This window comes from Vidua macroura, chromosome 1 (genome assembly GCF_024509145.1).
Source record: "Vidua macroura isolate BioBank_ID:100142 chromosome 1, ASM2450914v1, whole genome shotgun sequence".
Lineage (NCBI taxonomy): Eukaryota > Metazoa > Chordata > Aves > Passeriformes > Viduidae > Vidua > Vidua macroura.
Genome location: NC_071571.1, coordinates 153,638,249 through 153,658,782, shown reverse-complemented (window position 1 = coordinate 153,658,782; position 20,534 = coordinate 153,638,249). Strand labels below are relative to the sequence as shown.

The 20,534-nt window shown below is 62.1% G+C and overlaps 1 long non-coding RNA gene across 1 annotated transcript; it reads left to right on the top strand.

Annotated features, from left to right (window-relative positions):
* The first annotated feature begins 11,381 nt into the window (after window positions 1–11,381).
* Window positions 11,382–11,884, top strand: LOC128812354 (uncharacterized). Its single transcript, XR_008438692.1, has 3 exons — window positions 11,382–11,438; window positions 11,560–11,655; window positions 11,811–11,884. It is a non-coding gene; the product is annotated as an uncharacterized LOC128812354 (long non-coding RNA).
* The last annotated feature ends 8,650 nt before the right edge of the window (window positions 11,885–20,534 follow it).

The following is a 20,534-nucleotide window of genomic DNA, read 5'->3' as shown; positions in this document are numbered from 1 at the left end:
GCTGCGGCACCGGGACAGAACCGGGACCGCACCGGGACCGACTGCAGCACCGGGACCGCAGCGGAAACGGCTGCGGCACCGGGACAGAACCGGGACTGAACCGGGACCGACTGCAGTACCGGGACCGCACCGGGATAGTACCGGGACAGAACGGGGATAGAACCGGGACCGCACCGGAAACGGCTGCGGCACCGGGACAGAACCGGGACTGAACCGGGACCGCACCGGGACCGACTGCAGCACCGGGACTGCAGCACCGGGACCGCACCGGGACCGACTGCAGCACCGGGACTGCAGCACCGGGACCGCACCGGGACCGACTGCAGCACCGGGACTGCAGCACCGGGACCGCACCGGAAACGGCTGCGGCACCGGGAGAGAACCGGGACCGCACGGGGACCGCACCGGGATAGAACCGGGACAGAACCGGGATAGAACCGGGACAGAACCGGGACTGCAGCACCGGGACCGCACCGGGAACGGCTGCGGCACCGGGACCACACTGGGACTGCACCGGGATAGAACCGGGACAGCACCGGGATAGAACCGGGAGTGCACCGAGAACTTCCCCAGCAGCAGCGGCACCGGTTCTGTCCCGGTTCCATCCCGGTTCTGTCCCGGCTCTCTCCCGGTGCAGTCCCGGTTCTATCCCGGTTCTATCCCGGTTCTGTCCCGGTTTTGTCCCGGTTCTGTCCCGGTTCTATCCCGGTTCTCTCCCGGTTCTGTCCCGGTTCTCTCCCGGTTCTCTCCCGGTTCTGTCCCGGTGTGGGGACCCCAAAGTGACACCGGGGACCCCCAAAATCAGAGCCACAACCGGGACCCCCCCAGACCCATTTTGGGGGGACCCCAGACCCAAAACCCTGACCGGGACCCCCCCAGTCCCATTTTGGGGTCCCCAAAAACCCTGACCGGGACCCCCCAGACCCATTTTGGGGGAACCCCAGACCCAAAAACCCCAACACCGCTTTGGGGTCCCCAAAAACCCTGACCGGGACCCCCCAGCCCCAATTTGGGGGGACCCCCAAAGTCAGAGCCACAACCGGGACCCCCAGCCCCAATTTGGGGGGACCCCCAAAGTCAGAGCCACAACCGAGACCCCCCCAGCCCCATTTTGGGGGGACCCCCAAAGTCAGAGCCACAACCGAGACCCCCCCCAGCCCCAATTTGGGCGACCCCAAAATAATTTCCGGGACCCCCCAGCCCCAATTTGGGGGGACTCCCAAAGTCAGAGCCACAACCGAGACCCCCCCCAGCCCCAGTTTGGGGGGACCCCCAAAGTCAGAGCCACAACCGGGACCCCCCAGCCCCAATTTGGGGGGACCCCCAAAGTCAGAGCCACAACCGAGACCCCCCCAGCCCCAGTTTGGGGGGACCCCCAAAGTCAGAGCCACAACCGAGACCCCCCCAGCCCCAATTTGGGGGGTACCCCAGACCCAAAGTCGTGTCCGGGACCCCCCATTTTGGGGGGTCCCCAGAGCCCTGACCGGGACCCCCCGGCTCTGTTTTGGGGAGACCCCAGCCCCATTTTGGGATCCCCCCCAAACCCCCAGCCCCATTTTGGGGGTCCCCCCATTTCCAGCTCCATTGCTGGGACCCCCCAACCCCGCTCCGGGCACCCCCAAACCAGAGCCCAGCCCCATTTTGGGGGGGGACCCCAAAACCCGCAGCCCCCACTGGGAGCCCGGGAGGGGATTTGGGGTTCCCGGGGGTGAATTTGGGGTTCCAGGTGCGGATTTGGGGTTCCCGGGGTGAATTTGGGGTTCCCGGGGGTGGATTTGGGGTTTCCGGGGGTGAATTTGGGGTTCCCGGGGGTGAATTTGGGGTTTCCGGGGGTGAATTTGGGGTTCCCGGGGGTGGATTTGGGGTTCCCGGGGTGAATTTGGGGTTCCCGGGGGTGGATTTGGGGTTTCCGGGGGTGAATTTGGGGTTCCCGGGGTGAATTTGGGGTTCCCGGGGGTGGATTTGGGGTTTCCGGGGGTGAATTTGGGGTTCCCGGGGGTGAATTTGGGGTTTCCGGGGGTGAATTTGGGGTTCCCGGGGGTGGATTTGGGGTTCCCGGGGGTGAATTTGGGGGTTCCAAGTGCGGATTTGGGGTTCCAGGTACGGAATTGGGGTACCCGGGGGTGAATTTGGGGTTTCCAGGGGGGAATTTGGGGGTTCCAAGTGCGGATTTGGGGTTCCAGGTCCGGATTTGGGGTTCCCGGGGTGAATTTGGAGTTTCCAGGGGGGAATTTGGGGGTTCCAAGTGCGGATTTGGGGTTCCAGGTGCGGATTTGGGGTTCCCGGGGGTGAATTTGGGGTTTCCAGGGGGGGAATTTGGGGGTTCCAAGTGCGGATTTGGGGTTCCAGGTGCGGATTTGGGGTTCCCGGGGGTGAATTTGGGGTTTCCAGGGGGGAATTTGGGGGTTCCAAGTGCGGATTTGGGGTTCCAGGTGCGGATTTGGGGTTCCCGGGGTGAATTTGGGGGTTCCAGGGGGGGAATTTGGGGGTTCGAAGTGCGGATTTGGGGTTCCAGGTGCGGATTTGGGGTTCCCGGGGTGAATTTGGGGTTCCCGGGGGAGAATTTGGGGGTTCCAAGTGCGGATTTGGGGTTCCAGGTGCGGATTTGGGGTACCCGGGGGTGAATTTGGGGTTTCCGGGGGGGAATTTGGGGTTTCCGGGGGTGAATTTGGGGGTTCCAAGTGCGGATTTGGGGTTCCCGGGGTGAATTTGGGGTTCCCGGGGGTGAATTTGGGGTTTCCAGGGGGGAATTTGGGGGTTCCCGTGTGCGGATTTGGGATTTCCATGAGCGGATTTGGGGTTTCCAAGAGCGGATTTGGGATTTCCGAGTGTGGATTTGGGGTTTCCATGGGTGGTTTTGGGGTTTTCGGGTGTGAATTTGGGTTTCCAGGTGCAGATTTGAGGTTCCAGGTGCGGATTTGGGGTTCCCGGGGGTGAATTTGGGGTTTCCGGGGGGGAATTTGGGGGTTGCAAGTGCGGATTTGGGGTTCCAGGTGCGGATTTGGGGTTCCCGGGGTGAATTTGGGGTTCCTGGGGGTGAATTTGGGGTTCCCGGGGTGAATTTGGGGTTTCCAGGGGGGAATTTGGGTGTTCCAAGTGCGGATTTGGGGTTCCAGGTCCGGATTTGGGGTTCCCGGGGTGAATTTGGGGTTCCCGGGTGTGAATTTGGGGGTTCCAAGTGCGGATTTGGGGTTTCCGGGTGTGGATTTGGGTTTTCCATGGGTGGTTTTGGGGTTTTCGGGTGTGAATTTGGGATTTCCATGGGTGGTTTTGGGGTTTTCGGGTGTGAATTTGGGTTTCCAGGTGCAGATTTGGGGTTCCAAGTGCGGATTTGGGATTTTACAGGTGCGGATTTGGGGTTTCCAAGAGCGGATTTGGGATTTCCGGGTGTGGATTTGGGGTTTCCATGGGTGGTTTTGGGGTTTTCGGGTGTGAATTTGGGTTTCCAGGTGCAGATTTGGGGTTCCAGGTGCGGATTTGGGGTACCCGGGGGTGAATTTGGGGTTTCCGGGGGGGAATTTGGGGGTTCCAAGTGCGGATTTGGGATTTCCATGAGCGGATTTGGGGTTTCCATGAGCGGATTTGGGATTTCCGGGTGTGGATTTGGGGTTTCCATGGGTGGTTTTGGGGTTTTCGGGTGTGAATTTGGGTTTCCAGGTGCAGATTTGGGGTTCCAGGTGCGGATTTGGCGTTCCCGGGGGTGAATTTGGGGTTTCCGGGGGGGAATTTGGGGGTTCCAAGTGCGGATTTGGGGTTCCAGGTGCGGATTTGGGGTTTATAGGGGGGGGATTTGGGGTTCCAAGAGCGGGTTTGGGATTTACAGGTGCAAATTTGGGGTTTCCGGGTGTGAATTTGGGGGTTCCGGGTGCGGGTTTGGGGTTCCCATGTGCGGATTTTGGGTTCCCGTGTGTAGATTTGGGATTGCCGGGTGTGAATTTGGGGTTTCCATGAGCGGATTTGGGATTTCCGGGTGTGAATTTGGGGTTTCCATGAGCGGATTTGGGATTTCCGGGTGTGAATTTGGGATTTCCGTGAGCGGATTTGGGATTTCCGGGTGTGAATTTGGGATTTCCATGGGTGGTTTTGGGGGTTTTCGGGTGTGAATTTGGGTTTCCAGGTGCAGATTTGAGGTTTCAGGTCCGGATTTGGGGTTTTCGGGTGGGGATTTGGGATTTCCAGGTGGGAATTTGGGATTTCCATGTTTGGATTTGGGTTTCCGGGTGCGGATTTGGGGTTTCCTGGTGGGGATTTGAGGTTCCCATGTGCGGATTTGGGGTGCCAGGAGCGGATTTGGGGTTTCCAGGTGCACATTTAGGGTTTCCTCGGGTAGATTTGGGGTTCCAAGAGCGGATTTGGGGTTCCCATGTGCAGATTTGGGATTTCCAGGTGCAAATTTGGGGTTTTAGGGTGTGAATTTGGGGTTCCCATGTGCGGATTTTGGGTTCCCGTGTGCAGATTTGGGATTGCCGGGTGTGAATTTGGGATTTCCAGGTGCAAATTTGGGGTTTTAGGGTGTGAATTTGGGGTTCCCATGTGCGGATTTTGGGTTCCCGTGTGCAGATTTGGGATTGCCGGGTGTGAATTTGGGATTTCCGGGTGTGAATTTGGGGTTTCCAGGTGCGGATTTGGGGTTCCCAGGTGCGGATTTGGGGTTCCCATGTGAAGATTTGGGGTTCCCAGGTGCGGATTTGGGATTTCCAGGTGCAGATTTGGGTTCCCAGCTGTAGATTTGGGGTTCCCGTGTGCGGATTTGGGGTTCCCATGTTCGGATTTGGGGTTCCCGTGTGCGGATTTGGGGTTCCAGCTGCGTATTTGGGATTTCCAGGTGCGGATTTGGGTTCCCAGTGGCGCATTTGGGGTTCCCAGCTGTAGATTTGGGGTTTCCAGATGCAGATTTGAGGTTCCCAGGTGCGCATTTGGGGTTCCCATGTTCGGATTTGGGGTTCCCGTGTGCGCATTTGGGATTTCCAGGTGCGGATTTGGGGTTCCCATGTTTGGATTTGGGGTTCCAGGTGCGGATTTGGGGTCCCATATTCGGATTTGGTGATTTCCAGGTGCAGATTTGGGGTTCCCAGCTGTAGATTTTGGGTTTCCAGATGCGGATTTGGAGATTCCAGTTGCAGATTTGGGGTTCCCATGTTTGGATTTGGGGTTCCCGTGTGCGGATTTGGGATTTCCAGGTGCGGATTTGGGGGTCCCATACTCGGATTTGGTGTTTCTGGGTGCGGATTTGGGGTTCCAGCTGCGGATTTGGGGTTCCCATGTGTGCCACCATGCCGGGGTGGGGGGTGGCGGTGTCGGTACCGGGTGGCGGTGTCGGGGTACGGGTGTCGGTACCGGGTGGCGGTGGCTGTACCGGGTGGGGGTGTCGGGGTACGGGTGGCTGTACCGGGTGGGGGGTGTCGGTACCGGGTGGCGGTACCGGGTGGGGGGTGGCGCTGTCAGGGTACGGGTGGGGGGTGTCGGTACCGGGTGGGGGTGTCAGTACCGGGTGGCTGTACCGGGGTGGGGGGTGTCGGTACCGGGTGGGGGTGTCGGGGTACGGGTGGCGGTACCGGGTGGGGGTGTCGGGGTACGGGTGGGGGGTGTCAGTACCGGGTGGCGGTGTCGGGGTACGGGTGGCTTTACCGGGTGGGGGTGTCGGTACCGGGTGGCGGGTACCGGGTGGGGGCGGCTGTACCGGGTGGGGGTGTCGGGGGTACGGGTGGCTGTGCCGGGTGGCAGTGTCGGTACCGGGTGGCGGTGTCGGGGTACGGGTGGCTGTACCGGGTGGGGGTGTCGGTACCGGGTGGCGGGTACCGGGTGGGGGTGGCGCTGTCAGGGTACGGGTGGCGGTGTCGGTACCGGGTGGCGGTGGCGGTGTCGGGTGCCGGTGTCGCACAAGGCTCCCTTTGATGCCATCAAAGCCGCTTTGTGCCGGGATTAGGGGGCGGCGCCGCGGGCAGGAGCGGCCCGGGGCCGCTCCGGGGTCACTGGGGGGGCCGCTGTGGGGCCGCTGTGGGGCCGCTGTGGGGTCACTGTGGGGCCGGGGCCGCTCCGGGGTCACTGTGGGGCCGCTGTGGGGCCGCTGTGTGGTCACTGTGGGGGCCGGGGCCGCTCCGGGGTCACTGGGGGGCCGCTGTGGGGCCGCTGTGGGGTCACTGTGGGGCTGGGACCGCTCCGGGGTCACTGTGGGGCCGCTGTGGGGTCACTGTGGGGCTGGGGCCGCTCCGGGGTCACTGTGGGGCCGCTGTGGGGTCACTGTGGGGCTGGGGCCGCTCCGGGGCCGCTCCGGGGTCACTGTGGGGCCGCTGTGGGGCCGCTGTGGGGTCACTGGGGGGCCGCTGTGGGGCTGGGATCGTTGTGGGGGTCGCTCGGGGGCCGCTGTGGGGCTGGGGTCACTGTGGGGTCACTGTGGGGCCGCTGTGGGGCTGGGGTCACTGTGGGGCCGCTGTGGGGTCAGTGTGGGGTCACTGTGGGGCCGCTGTGGGGCTGGGGTCACTGTGGGGCCGCTGTGGGGTCGCTGTGGGGCTGGGGTCACTGTGGGGTCACTGTGGGGCCGGGGCCGCTGTGGGGCCGCTGTGGGGTCACTGTGGGGCCGCTGTGGGGCTGGGGCCGCTCTGGGGTCACTGTGGGGCCGCTGTGGGGCCGGTCCGGGGCCGCTCCGGGGTCACTGGGGGGCCGCTGTGGGGCTGGGGTCACTGTGGGGTCACTGTGGGGCCGCTGTGGGGCCGGGGCCGCTCCGGGGTCACTCGGGGGCCGCTGTGGGGCTGGGGTCAGTGTGGGGTCACTGTGGGGCCGCTGTGGGGCTGGGGTCGCTCCGGGGTCAGTGTGGGGTCACTGTGGGGCCGCTGTGGGGCTGGGGTCGTTCCGGGGCCACTCCGGGGCCGCTGTGGGATTGGGGTCAGTGTAGGGTCTCTGTGGGGCCATTGTGGGGCCGCTGTGGGGCTGGGGCCGCTGTGGGGTCACTGGGGGGCCGGGGCCACTGTGGGGCCGCTGTGGGGTCACTGTGGGGCCGCTGTGGGGCCGCTGTGGGGTCACTGTGGGGCTGGGGCCGCTCCGGGGTCACTGTGGGGCCGCTGTGGGGTCACTGTGGGGCCGCTGTGGCGCCGCTGTGGGGCTGGGGTCACTGTGGGGCCGCTGTGGGGCCGCTGTGGGGTCACTGTGGGGCTGGGGCCGCTCCGGGGTCACTGTGGGGCCGCTGTGGGGTCACTGTGGGGCCGCTGTGGCGCCGCTGTGGGGCTGGGGTCACTGTGGGGCCGCTGTGGGGTCGCTGTGGGGCTGGGGTCACTGTGGGGCCGCTGTGGGGTCACTGTGGGGCCGCTGTGGGGTCACTGTGGGGCCGGGGCCGCTCCGGGGTCACTGGGGGGCCGCTGTGGGGTCACTGTGGGGCCGGGGCCGCTCTGGGGTCACTGTGGGGCCGCTGTGGGGCTGGGGTCAGTGTGGGGTCACTGTGGGGCCGCTGTGGGGCCGGGGCCGCTCCGGGGTCACTGGGGGGCCGCTGTGGAGTCACTGTGGGGTCACTGTGGGGCCGCTCCGGGGTCACTGTGGGGTCACTGTGGGGCTGGGGCCGCTCCGGGGTCACTGTGGGGTCACTGTGGGGCTGGGGTCGTTCCGGGGCTGCTCCGGGGCCGTTGTGGGGCTGGGGTCAGTGTGGGGTCACTGTGGGGCCGCTCTGGGGCCGCGGTGGGGCCGCTGTGGGGTTGGGGTCGGTCTGGGGTCACTTTGGGGTCTCTGAGGTCTCTGTGGGGTTGGGGTCACATTGGGGTCTCTGGGGTCTCTGTGGGGTCTCTATGGGATTTCTGTGGGGTCTCTCTGGGGTCTCTTTGGGGTCTCTGTGGGGTTGGGGTCGCTCTGGGATCACTTTGGGGTCTCTGGGGTCACTTTGGGGTCACTTTGGGGTCTCTGGGGTCACTTTGGGGTCACTTTGGGGTCTCTGGGGTCACTTTGGGGTCTCTGGGGTCACTTTGGGGTCACTTTGGGGACTCTGGGGACTCTGGGGTCACTTTGGGGTCACTTTGGGGTCCCTGGGGTCGGTTTTGAGTCTGGGGGCGGGGGTTGGGCAGGAATGGGGGAGGGGCACCCCCAAATCTGAGCCCAACGCGGAGCCCCCAAATCCCAGTTTGGAAACCCCAAATCCCAGTTTGGAGTCCCCAAATCCCAGTTTGGAAACCCCCAATCCCAGTTTGGAGTCCCCAAATCCCAGTTTGGTGATCCCCAATCCCAGTTTGGTGATCCCAAATCCCAGTTTGGAGTCCCCAAATCCCAGTTTGGAGTTCCCAAATCCCAGTTTGGAGTCCCAATTCCCAGTTTGGAGTCCCAAATCCCAGTTTGGTGATCCCAAATCCCAGTTTGGTGACCCCAAATCCCAGTTTGGTGACCCCAAATCCCAGTTTGGAGTCCCCAAATCCCAGTTTGGAGTTCCCAAATCCCAGTTTGGAATCACCAAATCCCAGTTTGGTGTCACCAATCCCAGTTTGGAGTCCCCCAATCCCAGTTTGGAGTCCCCAAATCCCAGTTTGGAATCACCAAATCCCAGTTTGGTGATCCCAAATCCCAGTTTGGAGCCTCCAAATCCCAGTTTGGAGGCCCCAATCCCAGTTTGGAGTCCCCAAATCCCAGTTTGGAGTCCCCGAAATCCCAGTTTGGAGTCCCCAATCCCAGTTTGGAGTCCCCCAAATCCCAGTTTGGAGTCCCCAAATCCCAGTTTGGAGTCCCCCAAATCCCAGTTTGGAGTTCCCAAATCCCAGTTTGGAGTCCCCAAATCCCAGTTTGGTGATCCCAAATCCCAGTTTGGAGTCCCCAAATCCCAGTTTGGAGTCCCCAAATCCCAATTTGGTGATCCCAAATCCCAGTTTGGAGTCCCCAAATCCCAGTTTGGTGATCCCAAATCCCAGTTTGGAGTCCCCAAATCCCAGTTTGGAGTCCCCAAATCCCAGTTTGGAGTCCCCAATCCCAGTTTGGACTCCCCAAATCCCAGTTTGGAGTCCCCAATCCCAGTTTGGTGATCCCAAATCCCAGTTTGGAGATCCCAATCCCAGTTTGGAATCCCGAAATCCCAGTTTGGAGTCCCCCAATCCCAGTTTGGAGTCCCCAATCCCAGTTTGGAGTCCCCCAAATCCCAGTTTGGAGTCCCCAAATCCCAGTTTGGTGTCACCAATCCCAGTTTGGAGTCCCCCAATCCCAGTTTGGATTCCCCAATCCCAGTTTGGAGTCCCCAAATCCCAGTTTGGAGTCCCCAATCCCAGTTTGGAGTTCCCAAATCCCAGTTTGGTGATCCCAAATCCCAGTTTGGAGTCCCCCAAATCCCAGTTTGGAATCCCCAAATCCCAGTTTGGTGATCCCAAATCCCAGTTTGGAGTCCCCCAATCCCAGTTTGGATTCCCCAATCCCAGTTTGGAGTCCCCAAATCCCAGTTTGGAGTCCCCAATCCCAGTTTGGAGTTCCCAAATCCCAGTTTGGTGATCCCAAATCCCAGTTTGGAGTCCCCAAATCCCAGTTTGGAGTTCCCAAATCCCAGTTTGGAGTCCCCAAATCCCAGTTTGGAGTCCCCAATCCCAGTTTGGAGTTCCCAAATCCCAGTTTGGTGATCCCAAATCCCAGTTTGGAGTTCCCAAATCCCAGTTTGGTGATCCCAAATCCCAGTTTGGAGTCCCCAAATCCCAGTTTGGAGTCCCCAAATCCCAGTTTGGTGACCCCAAATCCCAGTTTGGAGTTCCCAAATCCCAGTTTGGAGTCCCCAATCCCAGTTTGGAGTCCCCAGTCCCAGTTTGGAGTCCCCAGATCCCAGTTTGGAATCACCAAATCCCAGTTTGGAGTCCCCAAATCCCAGTTTGGTGTCCCAAATCCCAGTTTGGTGTCCCAAATCCCAGTTTGGAGTCCCCCAAATCCCAGTTTGGAGTCCCCAAATCCCAGTTTGGTGATCCCAAATCCCAGTTTGGTGATCCCAAATCCCAGTTTGGAGTCCCCCAAATCCCAGTTTGGAGTCCCCAAATCCCAGTTTGGAGTCTTCCAATCCCAGTTTGGAGTCCCCCAATCCCAGTTCCCATCTATCAAAAATCCCGGGAATTTGGGATCCCTCGGAAATTCTGGAAATTGTCCCCAGTCCCCGCCCAGTCCCATTCCAGTTCATCCCAGTTCATCCCAGTTTGTCCCAGTTCATCCCAGTTTGTCCCAGTTCCTTCCCAGTTCCTCCCAGTTCCTTCCCAGTCCATCCCAGTCCATCCCAGTCCCATCCCAGTTCATCCCAGTTTGTCCCAGTTCCCTCCCAGTTCATCCCAGTTTATCCCAGTCCACCCCAGTCCATCCCAGTCCCTCCCAGTCCATCCCAGTTTATGCCAGTCCATCCCAGTCCCTCCCAGTCCATCCCAGTTTGTCCCAGTTCCCTCCCAGTTTGTTCTAGTTCATCCCAGTTTGTCCCAGTCCCATTCCAGTTCATCCCAGTTCCTCCCAGTTCATCCCAGTTTGTCCCAGTTCCTTCCCAGTTCCTCCCAGTTCCATCCCAGTCCATCCCAATCCCATCCCAGTTCATCCCAGTTTGTCCCAGTCCCTCCCAGTTTGTCCCAGGCCCTCCCAGTTTATCCCAGTCCATCCCAGTTTATCCCAGTCCATCCCAGTTCCCTCCCAGTTTGTCCCAGTCCCTCCCAGTTTATCCCAGTCCACCCCAGTTTATCCCAGTCCATCCTAGTTTATCCCAGTCCTTCCCAGTTTGCCCCAGTTCCCTCCCAGTCCCATCCCAGTCCTTCCCAGTTCATCCCAGTCCCTCCCAGTTCATCCCAGTTTGTCCCAGTTCCCTCCCAGTCCACCCCAGTCCATCCCAGTTTATCCCAGTTCCTCCCAGTTTATCCCAGTCCCTCCCAGTCCATCCCAGTTTGTTCCCAGTCCATCCCAGTTTATCCCAGTTTGTCCCAGTCCCTCCCAGTCCATCCCAGTTTGTTCCCAGTCCATCCCAGTTTATCCCAGTTTGTCCCAGTCCCTCCCAGTCCATCCCAGTTCCTCCCAGTCCCTCCCAGTCCATCCCAGTTCCCTCCCAGTTCATCCCAGTTTATCCCAGTTTATCCCAGTCCCTCCCAGTTTGTCCCAGTCCCAAACTGGTTTTCCCTCCCCGGCACCGGGGGGGTCCCAAAGGCACAAACGGGGCCGGAAGTGAAAAAAAAAAAAGATAAAAAAGAAAAAAAAAAGATAAAAAACGAGAAAAAAACGAGAAAAAAGTGGAGATTTTTAATCACTGGGGGAGGGGCAGGTCCTGGCAGGGCCATGGGCAGGAACAGGTCCTGGCAGGGTCACGGGCAGAGACAGGGCCAGGTCCTGGCAGGGCCATGGACAGAGACAGGTCCTGGCAGGGTCAGGGGCAGAGACAGGGCCAGGTCCTGGTAGGGTCCTGAGCAGCACCTGCAGGTCCTGGCAGGGCCATGGACAGAGACAGGGCCAGGTCCTGGCAGGGCCATGGGCAGGAACAGGTCCTGGCAGGGTCAGGGCCAGGGCCAGGTCCTGGCAGGGTCCTGAGCAGCACCTGCAGGTCCTGACAGGGCCATGGACAGAGACAGGGCCAGGTCCTGGCAGGGCCAGGGGCAGAGACAGGGCCAGGTCCTGGCAGGGCCAGAGGCAGCACTCCCAGGTCCTGGCAGGGCCATGAGCAGCACCCCCAGGTCCTGGCAGGGTCAGGGCCAGGGCCAGGTCCTGGCAGGGCTATGGGCAGCACTCCCAGGTCCTGGCAGGGCCATGAGCAGCACCCCCAGGTCCTGGCAGGGTCAGGACCAGGGCCAGGTCCTGGCAGGGTCATGGACAGAGACAGGGCCAGGTCCTGGCAGGGTCCTGAGCAGCACCTGCAGGTCCTGGCAGGGCCATGGACAGAGACAGGGCCAGGTCCTGGCAGGGCCAGGGGCAGAGACAGGGCCAGGTCCTGGCAGGGCCAGAGGCAGCACCTGCAGGTCCTGGCAGGGCCATGGACAGAGACAGGGCCAGGTCCTGGCAAGGCCAGGGGCAGAGACAGGGCCAGGTCCTGGCAGGGCCAGGGGCAGCACTCCCAGGTCCTGGCAGGGCCATGAGCAGCACCCCCAGGTCCTGGCAGGGTCAGGGCCAGGGCCAGGTCCTGGCAGGGCTATGGGCAGCACTCCCAGGTCCTGGCAGGGCCATGAGCAGCACCCCCAGGTCCTGGCAGGGTCAGGACCAGGGCCAGGTCCTGGCAGGGCTATGGGCAGCACTCCCAGGTCCTGGCAGGGCCATGAGCAGCACCCCCAGGTCCTGGCAGGGTCAGGACCAGGGCCAGGTCCTGGCAGGGTCATGGACAGAGACAGGGCCAGGTCCTGGCAGGGTCCTGAGCAGCACCTGCAGGTCCTGGCAGGGCCATGGACAGAGACAGGGCCAGGTCCTGGCAGGGCCAGGGGCAGCACTCCCAGGTCCTGGCAGGGCCATGAGCAGCACCCCCAGGTCCTGGCAGGGTCAGGACCAGGGCCAGGTCCTGGCAGGGCCATGGACAGAGACAGGGCCAGGTCCTGGCAGGGCCAGAGGCATCACCCCCAGGTCCTGGCAGGGTCAGGACCAGGGCCAGGTCCTGGCAGGGTCATGGACAGAGACAGGGCCAGGTCCTGGCAGGGTCCTGAGCAGTACCTGCAGGTCCTGGCAGGGCCATGGGCAGCACCCTCAGGTCCTGGCAGGGTCAGGGCCAGGGCCAGGTCCTGGCAGGGTCCTGAGCAGCACTCCCAGGTCCTGGCAGGGCCATGGGCAGCACTCCCAGGTCCTGGCAGGGTCATGGACAGCTCCGCCAGGTCCTGGCAGGGCCATGGACAGAGACAGGGCCAGGTCCTGGCAGGGCCATGGGCAGCGCTCCCAGGTCCTGGCAGGGCTAGGGGCAGGAACAGGGCCAGGGCCAGGTCCTGGCAGGACCATGGGCAGCTCCGCCAGGTCCTGGCAGGGCCAGGGGCAGGAACAGGGTCAGGGACAGGTCCTGGCAGGGCTATGGGCAGCGCTCCCAGGTCCTGGCAGGGCCATGGGCAGCACTCCCAGGTCCTGGCAGGGCCATGGGCAGCACTCCCAGGTCCTGGCAGGGCCATGGAGAGCACTCCCAGGTCCTGGCAGGGCCATGGAGAGCACTCCCAGGTCCTGGCAGGGCCATGGGCAGCACCCCCAAGGTCCTGGCAGGGCCATGGACGGAGACAGGGCCAGGTCCTGGCAGGGCCATGGGCAAGGCCAGGTCCTGGCAGGGCCATGGACAGAGACAGGGCCAGGTCCTGGCAGGACCATGGACAGCTCCGCCAGGTCCTGGCAGGGCCAGGGGCAGGAACAGGGTCGGGGTCAATCCATAAAGTGCCGAAAACGCCGCGAGGGCTCCACCGGAGCCGGGGGGGGGGGTCCCCAAAAGCCCCCGGGGGGTCCCCAAAATCCCCCTGGGGGTCCCCAAAAGCCCCCGGGTATTGCATTGATCCGACATTCATTCATTGCAGAGCCCCGGAACGGGGACTTGGGGGGGCCCGGGGGGCTTCGGGGGTCCCCCCGGGGGGGTTTGGGGGTCCCGGGGGGATTTGGGGGGTCCCCCAGGGGGGATTTTGGGGTCCCAGGTGGGGTTTGGGGGGTCCCGGGGGGATTCGGGGGCTCCCTGGATGATTTGGGGGTCCCCAGGGCAGATTTGGGGGTCCCCCAGGGGGGATTTGGGGGCTCCCTGGATGATTTGGGGGGTCCCCCCGGGGGGGTTTGGGGGTCCCGGGGGGATTTGGGGGGTCCCCCAGGGGGGGATTTTGGGGTCCCAGGTGGGGTTTGGGGGGTCCCCCCGGGGGGATTTGGGGGTCGCCCAGGGGGAGATTTGGGGGCTCCCTGGATGATTTGGGGGTCCTCAGGGGGAATTTCGGGGGTCCCAGGTGGGATTTGGGGGTTTCCTGGGTGATCTGGGGGGTCCCCGGATGATTTGGGGGTCCCCAGGAGGGATTTGGGGGTCCCCCCGGGGGGATTTGGGGGGTCCCTGGATGATTTGGGGGGGTCCCCGGATGATTTGGGGGTCCCCCAGGGGGAATTCTGGGGGTCCCGGGGGGATTTGGGGGGGGATCCCGTGATCCCTGGGGGTGTCTCGGTGGGATTTGGGGGGTGTCCCGGGTCTGTCCCGGGGGGATTTGGGGGGGGTTTGGGGATCCCAGGACCCCTGGGGGGGGGTTTGGTTCTGTCCCGGGTCTGTCCCGGTCCATCCCGGGTGTGTCCCGGGGGGATTTGGGGGATCCCGGGACCCCTGGGCGGAGGGGGTTCGGGGCTGTCCCGGGTTTGTCCCGGTTCATCCCGGGTGTTTCGCGAGGGGATCTGGGGGGGTCTGGGGATGCCAGGACCCCTGGGGGTGGTTCGGGGCTGTCCCGGGTGTGTCCTGGTCCATCCCGGGGCTGTCCCGGGTTTGTCCCGGGTCTGTACCGGGGGGGATTTGGGGGGGTTTGGGGGATGCTGGGACCCCTGGGGGGGGTTTGGTTCTGTCCCGGGTGTGTCCCGGTCCATCCCGGGGCTGTCCCGGGTTTGTCCCGGTTCTGTCCCGAGGGGATTTGGGGGGGTCTGGGGATGCCAGGACCCCTGGGGGTGGTTCGGGGCTGTCCCGGGTGTGTCCCGGTCCATCCCGGGGCTGTCCCGGGTTTGTCCCGGTTCTGTCCCGAGGGGATTTGGGGGGGTCTGGGGATGCCAGGACCCCTGGGGGTGGTTCGGGGCTGTCCCGGGTGTGTCCCCGGTCCATCCCGGGGCTGTCCCGGGTTTGTCCCGGTTCTGTCCCGGGGGGGATTTTGGGGGGGTTTGGGGATGCCGGGATCCCTGGGGGGTAGTTCGGTTCTGTCCCAGGTGTGTCCCAGTCCATCCTGGGGCTGTCCCGGGTTTGTCCCGGTTCTGTCCCGAGAGGATTTGGGGGGGTTTGGGGGATGCTGGGACCCCTGGGGGGGGGGGTTGGTTCTGTCCCGGGTGTGTCCCGGTTCTGTCCCGGGGGGGATTTGGGGGGGTTTGGGGATGCTGGGACCCCTGGGGGTGGTTCGGGGCTGTCCCGGTTCCGTCCCGGTTCTGTCCCGGTTCTGTCCCGGTTCGTCCCGGGTGTGTCCCGGGTGTGTCAGGGCTCGCAGTTGAGCACGTAGTAGTCGTGCACGTACATGAGCACGGCGATGGGCTGGCCCAGGATCAGCGACATCCACACGGCCGCGTTGCCGTAGTGACCGCGCAGGAAGCGCGACACCAGCCACGCCAGCGGGATCTGGGGACAGGGACACCGACACTCAGGGGTGGCACCTGTGCCATCCCCCTGTCACCTCCTGTCACCCCTGTGCCACCCCTGTCACCTCCCTGCCCTGTGACACAGCCACGCCAGCGGGATCTGGGGACAGGGACACCGACGGGGACACTCAGGGGTGGCACCTGGTGGCACCTGTGCCAGCCCCTGTCACCTCCCTGCCAGCCCCTGTCACCCCTGTGCCACCCCTGTCACCTCCTGTCACCCCTGTGCCACCCCTGTCACCTCCCTGCCCCGCGACACCAGCCACGCCAGCGGGATCTGGGGGACAGGGACAGCGACAGGGACACTCAGGGGTGGCACCTGGTGGCACCTGTGCCAGCCCCCTGTGACCCCTGTGCCACCCCTGTCACTTCCTGTCACCTCCCTGCCCCGCGACACCAGACACGCCAGCGGGATCTGGGGACAGGGACAGCGACAGGGACACTCAGGGGTGGCACCTGTGCCATCCCCCTGTGACCTCCTGTCACCCCTGTGCCACCCCTGTCACCTCCCTGCCCCGTGACACAGCCATGCCAGCGGGATCTGGGGACAGGGACAGCGACAGGGACACTCAGGGGTGGCACCTGTGCCATCCCCCTGTCACCCCTATGCCACCCCGGTCACCTCCTGTCACCCCTGTCACCTCCCTGCCCTGTGACACAGCCACGCCAGCGGGATCTGGGGACACGGGGACACTCAGGGGTGGCACCTGTGCCATCCCCCTGTGACCCCTGTGCCACCCCTGCCACCTCCCTGCCCCGCAACACCAGCCACGCCAGCGGGATCTGGGGACAGGGACAGGGACACTCAGGGGTGGCACCTGGTGGCACCTGTGCCATCCCCCTGTCACCCCTGTGCCACCCCGGTCACCTCCTGTCACCTCCTGTCACCCCTGTGCCACCCCTGTCACCTCCTGTCACCTCCCTGCCCTGTGACACAGCCACGCCAGTGCGATCTGGGGGACACGGGGACAGGGACAAGGACAGGGATGGATACAGGGACAAGGACATGGGGACAGGGACAGGGACAGACACAGGACAGGGGCATGGGGACAGGGACAAGGACAGAGGACAGAGGACAGGGACAAGGACAGGGATGGACACAGGGACAAGGACATGGGGACAGGGACAAGGACAGGGATGGACACAGGACAGGGATGGGGACAGGGACAAGGACAGAGGACAGGGACAAGGGACACAGGGACAGGGACATGGGGACAGGGACAGGGACAGAGGACAGGGACAAGGACAGGGATGGACACAGGGACAGGGACAAGGACAGGGATGGATACAGGGACAGGGACATGGGGACAGGGACAGGGATGGACACAGGACAGGGATGGGGACAGGGACAAGGACAGAGGACAGGGACAAGGGACACAGGGACAGGGACAGGGACAAGGGACACAGGGACAGGGACACAGGGACAAGGACAGAGGACAGGGACAAGGACAAGGACAAGGGACAGGGACAGGGGACACAGGGACAGGGACATTGTCCTCGCCTTTTTGGGGACCCCAAATCCACTGTCATCGTTCCTCCCCCATTTTCGGGGTGCCCGTTTTTGGGGGTGCCCATTTTTGGGGTGCCCTGTATTTCGGGGGTGCCCGTGTTTTTGGGTTGCCCATTTTTGGGGGTGCCCGTGTTTCGGTGTCCCCCATTTTCGAGGTGCCCGTGTTTTTGGGGTGCCCGTGTTTATGGGGTGCCCGTGTTTATGGGGTGCCCTGCATTTGGGGGTGCCCATTTTCGGGGTGCCCCATTTTTGGGTTGCCCATTTTCGGGGTGCCCTGCATTTGGGGGTGCCCATTTTCGGGGTGCCCTGTGTTTTTTGGGGTGCCCGTGCTTTGAGGTGCCCGTGTTTTCGGGGTGCCCCGTGTTTTTGGGTTGCCCGTTTTTGGGTTGTCCATTTTCGGGTTGCCCATTTTCGGGGTGCCCTGTATTTCGGGGTGCCCGTGTTTTCGGGGTGCCCGTGTTTTTGGGGTGCCCGTGTTTTGGTGTGCCCGTGTTTGGAGGTACCCTGTATTTTGGGGTGCCTCGTTTTTGGGGTGCCCGTGGTTTTGGGTTGCCCGTGTTTCGGGGTGCCCTGTATTTGGGGGTGCCCATTTTCGGGGTGCCCTGTATTTGGGGGTGCCCATTTTCGGGGTGCCCTGTGTTTTTGGGGTGCCCCATTTTTGGGTTGTCCATTTTCGGGGTGCCCTGTATTTGGGGGTGCCCGTTTTTGGGGTGCCCATTTTTGGGGTGCCCTGTATTTGGGTTGCCCATTTTCGGGGTGCCCGTGTTTCGGGGTGTCCCTGTTTTTTGGGTGCCCGCGTTTTTGGGGTGCCCGTGTTTCGGTGTCCCCCATTTTCAGGGCGCCCTGTATTTCGAGGTGCCCGTGTTTTCGAAGTGCCCTGGATTTTGGGGTGCCTCGTTTTTGGGGTGCCCGTGGTTTTGGGGTGCCGTGTTTTTGGGTTGCCCGTTTTTGGGGTGCCCGTGTTTTGGGGTGCCCATTTTTGGGTTGCCCGTGTTTTGGTGTGCCCGTGTTTGGAGGTACCCTGTATTTTGGGGTGCCTCGTTTTTGGGTGCCCGTGGTTTTGGGTTGCCCGTGGTTTTGGGGTGCCCGTGTTTTTGGGTTGCCTGTTTTTGGGTGCCCGTGTTTTGGGGTGCCCATTTTTGGGGTGCCCATTTTTGGGTTGCCCGTGTTTTGGTGTGCCCGTGTTTGGAGGGTACCCTGTATTTTGGGGTGCCCCGTTTTTGGGGTGCCCGTGGTTTCGGTGTGCCCGTGTTTTGGGGTGCCCTGCATTTTGGGGCGCCCTGTATTTCGGGGCGCTCTGTATTTCGGGGTGCCCATTTTTTGGGTTGCCCTGTATTTTGGGGTGCCCATTTTCGGGGTGCCCTCTATTTGGGGTGCCCCGTTTTTGGGGTGCCCGTGTTTTTGGGTTGCCCGTGTTTGGGTTGCCCGTTTTTGGGTTGCCCGTTTTTGGGGTGCCCTGTATTTTGGGTTGCCCGTTTTTGGGTTGCCCGTTTTGGGGTGCCCGTGTTTTTGGGTTGCCCGTTTTTGGGGTGCCCATTTTTGGGGTGCCCGTGTTTGGAGGTACCCTGTATTTTGGGTTGCCCGTGTTTTTGGGTTGCCCGTGTTTTTGGGTTGCCCATGTTTTTGGGGTGCCCGTTTTTGGGGTGCCCGTGTTTTTGGGGTGCCCGTGTTTGGAGGTACCCTGTTTATTTTGGGGTGCCCTGTATTTCGGTGTCCCCCATTTTTGGGGTGCCCGTGTTTTTGGGTTGCCCATTTTTGGGTTGCCCTGTATTTTGGGGTGCCCATTTTCGGGGTGCCCTCTATTTGGGGTGCCCCGTTTTTGGGGTGCCCGTGTTTTTGGGTTGCCCGTGTTTGGGTTGCCCGTTTTTGGGTTGCCCGTTTTTGGGGTGCCCTGTATTTTGGGTTGCCCGTTTTTGGGTTGCCCGTTTTGGGGGTGCCCCGTGTTTTTTGGGTTGCCCGTTTTTGGGGTGCCCATTTTTGGGGTGCCCGTGTTTGGAGGTACCCTGTATTTTGGGTTGCCCGTGTTTTTGGTTGCCCGTGTTTTTGGGTTGCCCATGTTTTTGGGGTGCCCGTTTTTGGGGTGCCCGTGTTTTTGGGGTGCCCGTGTTTGGAGGTACCCTGTTATTTTGGGGTGCCCTGTATTTCGGTGTCCCCCATTTTTGGGGTGCCCGTGTTTTTGGGTTGCCCATTTTTGGGGTGCCCTGTATTTTGGGGTGCCCGTGTTTTTGGGGTGCCCATATTTTGGGGTGCCCGTGTTTTTGGGGTGCCCTCACCCACCTGTGCCGCCATGCCCATGAAGGCCCAGAGCCGGAACATGCGCAGGGGGACGCTCACCAGGTACTGCGGGGACAGCGGGGGGGACCCCGTTTTTGGGGGGCCCCCCGGGAATCTGGGGGTGCCCCATGGGGGATTGGGGGGTTCCCGATGGGGATTGGGGGGTTCCCGATGGGGGATTTGGGGGGTTCTGAGTGGGAATTTGGGGGTTCTGAGTGGTAATTTGGGGTTCCCGATGGGGATTTGGGGATCCTGAGTGGGAATTTGGGGGTGCCCCATGGGGATTGGGGGGTTCCCGATGGGGATTGGGGGGTTCCCCATGGGGATTTCGGGGTTCCTGAGTGGGAATTTGGGGTTCCCGATGGGGATTGGGAGGTTCCCGATGGGGATTGGGGTGTTCCCAGTGGGAATTTGGGGTTCCTGATGGGGATTTTGGGAGTTCCCAGAGGGATTTTGGGGGCTCTGAGTGGGAATTTGGGGTTCCCGATGGGGATTTGGGGTTCATGGGGGATTTCGGGGTTCCTGAGTGGGAATTTGGGGTTCCCGATGGGGATTGGGAGGTTCCCGATGGGGATTGGGGTGTTCCCAGTGGGAATTTGGGGTTCCTGATGGGGATTTTGGGAGTTCCCAGAGGGATTTTGGGGGCTCTGAGTGGGGAATTTGGGGTTCCCGATGGGGATTTGGGGGTTCTGAGTGGGAATTTGGGGGTTCCCCGATGGGAATTTTGGGGTTCCCCATGGGGATTTGGGCGTTCTGATGGGATTTTGGGAGTTCCCAGAGGGGATTTTGGGGGCTCTGAGTGGGAATTTGGGGTTCCCGATGGGGATTTGGGGGTTCTGAGTGGGAATTTGGGGTTCTGATGGGGAATTTGGGGGTTCCCGATGGGGATTTGGGGGTTCCCATGGGGATTTGGGCGTTCTGATTGGGAATTTGGGAGTTCCCAGAGGGATTTTGGGGCCTCTGAGTGGGAATTTGGGGGTTCCCGATGGGGATTTGGGGGTTCTGAGTGGGAATTTTGGGGTTCCCGATGGGGATTTGGGGGTTCTGAGTGGGAATTTGGGGTTCCCGATGGGGATCTGGGGGTTCCTGATGGGGATTTGGGGGGTTCCAAGTGGGATTTTGGGGTTCTCTATGGCGATTTTGGAGTTCTCAAGTGGGATTTGGGGGGTTCTGAGTGGGAATTTGGGATTCCCAAGTGGGGATTTGGGGGTTCTGAGTGGGGATTTGGGGTTCCTGATGGGGAATTTGGGGGTTCCCGATGGGGATTTGGGGTTCCCCATGGGGATTTGGGCGTTCTGATTGGGAATTTGGGAGTTCCCAGAGGGATTTTGGGGCCTCTGAGTGGGAATTTGGGGGTTCCCGATGGGGATTTGGGGTTCTGAGTGGGAATTTGGGGTTCCCGATGGGGATTTGGGGGTTCTGAGTGGGAATTTGGGGTTCCCGATGGGGATCTGGGGGTTCCTGATGGGGATTTGGGGGGTTCCAAGTGGGATTTTGGGGTTCTCTATGGCGATTTTGGGAGTTCTCAAGTGGGATTTGGGGGGTTCTGAGT